Here is a 3,232-nt window from a genome sequence, read left to right as displayed (position 1 = left end):
GGAAAAATATACTCTATTTCTCCCAAGGAAAGGGCTGTGCTTAGGTATAAGTCTGAGTTGGCATATTTTCCAAGGATATAAATGAATATTTCTTTACCTGATGCCATAGCCAATGCCAATTAAGCCAATATTCCTGTGTACATTTTAAGCCTCTCCAGGTAATTCCAATGGGCAGCAGGGCTCAGAGCTGCTTGAGCGCCTCTTGCAGATGTCAGCAGTCAATACTTACCATACCGCTGCATTGAGATCTTTCTGAGTGCCCAGCACTGTGCAGAGGGCAATTAAATATATCCAATTAAATATAACCAGAAAACGGATCCCAGGATATATAAGTGACAAGAGACCTTAGTGACTGCCCAGCTCAGTTTCTCATTTATAGGTAATGTTCAAGAGAAATGATCCACTCCTGCTTTCAGCAAGAAGGTGCACATAGCGTAGACCCGTAGAAGAGGAGGGACCTGAGGACTTTGAAAAAGCGTAGGAGAGGCTGTGAGAAAACAAGGCAGGTGTACCGGCTGAGGGCAGGAAGGAGACATTGCTGATGAAAATTGAGCCCCATTTTCTTGCAAGATTGAGAAGAGGACCTGTGGACTGGGCAGCCCACACAACTGCTGTAAACTCAGGCTGCCGGATTGACCTTATTGCTGGAACACGGGAGATGAAGTGAGGTTCTCGTATGTCCTTAGCACCTTATGCAGGGTTTAACCTCCACAGGCATAAACAGGGTGTGTGTCTGGGGTGGTCTGGGGATTAGGTCCCATGATGTTCCACTGGGACCTGGAGATGCTTGGTCTAGAGAAGGCAAGGTGTTTCATCTGGGAAACACGGGGGTCATGTTTAACATTACAAAGTCAATCACATGGGATATTTAATTAACACTGTGGAATTTAGAGAGAGGCAGGTTTAACTTCACCTTTAGGAAGTACTTTGTTCTAAAACATCTCCCTACCCTGGAAACAGATTGAATTAGCACAGATTGAATATCTTGGGAGGAAGGAATTTCAGTCCCCAAATGTGGACAGCTGAGGCTGGATGAGACCAAACAGATGTCAGACGTCTAAGCTGTGTCCATTCCCTGAGAGTCCACCAGGGGAAGCCAGTCATGGTGGCCACATGTTCATCTTCATGTCTGAGACTCAGCTCCAGAGCAATGTCCTTGTGGCCATCTGGCTGGGAAACATGTTTCCTTTGCCTCCCAGAGGAACAGGCGCCTCATTTGCCTCCCAGAATAGATGCACATCCAGAAGAACGTAGTGGAGACAGGCAAGAACATAGAAGATTGCATAGGTTTAGGAAAGAGGAAGGCAACGAGGTTCTGTTGGGTTGCATCTGAGGAATCTTAGGCACCTAAAAAATAGATCTGGAATTAAAATAAGATGTTAGTGTATAGAAATGGGAGTTAAAATAACAGCGTGAGGCTTATCTAGGGAGATCACGCAGCTCCAGATGACTGTGAACTGAATGTCTTGTGGGGTTTTGGGGAGGATGAAATGTGAGTGGAATTTGGCCATGATCAGCCCTGGCAGTTGGCCTGAGCCCTGACCTGGCCATCTGTGTGTCCTTGGCTATGCCAAGGTGAAGTTTCCTTTTCTGCATAACAGTGAGATTATCCTCAAGATGTTTAAGGTTATTCTAGCTTAGACACAATAGAATTTGTATTCTAAGGTTTTAGGGATTCAATTCAAATTCCAATCCAGAAGCAGATATCAGGGTTGATCTGGACCACATCAAGACAATAGCAGGGCTAGTGTCCAGCTGGGCTGGACATGGTAGAAGGGTCTTGAGGAATGGCGACAGAAGAGAAGGATAAATGTGATTTGGGGTGGGAAAGAGAAAATTGGACTGTCCTTAGTCCCTTCAGTCAAGCATTGCAGAAGCTGTGACTGTCTGCCAATTGTCTGCCAATCAGACTGAGAACATCCCCACGGGACCTCACAGGGGTTGCCTGGTCCATGTTCCACGAAGCAGGAATAACTGCTGGTTAATTACGCAGACACCAGGTGAGGAATGCAGCTGTCTCTGGAGTTAACTCTGAAGGAGCTGCAACTTTTACAATTAGCTCCCAGCCAAATGTGGGGGATAGGCTTTTCATGGTCCAAGGAGAAATAGGTCTACTGGGCTTGTCCAACCCAAACTCGGTCCCCTCTATCGCCCCCAGGCTTGCTTGGCCTTGCCTGCACCATGCCGACACTGGCTCTCTGTTGGGAGGAAAGAGCTTGCTCTGTTGGTACCTGTGTGGAACAGACAGGGAAGTGGCAGACAGTCTGGGCCCAGCACTTGGGCATCTTGCTCTAGCCGTAAGACTCATCTCTCTAGCTCACATCTGCCCCTGGAAAAAAGAGCCCAGACTTCATCATGAATGCTTTCTTAGGAGAAAATGAACAGCTGGAGAATGCTCCTGATCAGCAGGCCTGAAGGATTCTGGGATGCAGCCTTCAAGATGGAGCAGCCAGGATGCCAAGTATCCCTCTTGCCCTCTTTCTTACTGATCCATGTTGGCCTCAAGATGTCTCAACACAGCACCCTAGTCAATAGAGTTGCCATATAAGATGAACTCTTGACCATCTCTAGACTAGAGAGTTAAACCCAACACTAGCAAACGACTTTGGGTTTATGCATATGACATGTTTCCTCTGGCAACTGCACAGAATCATCTCTAAATATCATGTCTACGGTTGGCAGGAGTGGCATGTATAATACAAAATGTTTGATGGCCCCATTGTCATAATACTTGTATAGAAGTAAATTCACAAATGGCTTTTTAGAACTAATGACAAAAAGTTACTCGTTACCACGTTTCTACTTAATTTCCTAAAAGGCCAGTTTGAAATCCTACTGGGATTCTCACAATTTTGGTTGACAGTCAAGTAAATTGCATGTAGCAGCTACTTACCAAGCACTTTTGAATGAATAAATGAAGAATGAGTAAAATGAAAGCTCTCTTGTTTTCCTCAGCACCACCAGTGTTCTGTATTTCTTCCTAAAACCTTTCCATTGCTTTAAAAACCTTGCTCAAGTGAAAGCAATCTGTTTATAAACCACAACGTACTGGTGATGAGTTTTTGCTGTGGAAATATTCTCTATGCCTGCAAACCCAATCACCCACTCTCTTTCCCTAGGAAGCATATCTTTCTGAGAGCAGGGCTTTGCACAAGGGAGAAACCAAAGCTTCTTCGAGGTGATAGTTACAGCTGTTCTCTCTTCCTGTTGCACCAGGTGCCAAGGTCTGTAG

At 45.5% G+C, this 3,232-nt stretch overlaps 1 long non-coding RNA gene across 1 annotated transcript; it reads left to right on the top strand.

Moving 5' to 3' along the window:
• The first annotated feature begins 354 nt into the window (after positions 1 to 354).
• On the top strand, positions 355 to 2,947 carry LOC116527018. The gene is made up of 2 exons (XR_004258349.1): positions 355 to 663; positions 2,159 to 2,947. It is a non-coding gene; the product is annotated as an uncharacterized LOC116527018 (long non-coding RNA).
• The last annotated feature ends 285 nt before the right edge of the window (positions 2,948 to 3,232 follow it).

The sequence above is a fragment of the Sapajus apella genome, unplaced genomic scaffold (genome assembly GCF_009761245.1).
Source record: "Sapajus apella isolate SASKATOON/1434 unplaced genomic scaffold, GSC_monkey_1.0 scaffold52, whole genome shotgun sequence".
Lineage (NCBI taxonomy): Eukaryota > Metazoa > Chordata > Mammalia > Primates > Cebidae > Sapajus > Sapajus apella.
This window is presented reverse-complemented; position numbering and strand designations above follow the sequence as displayed.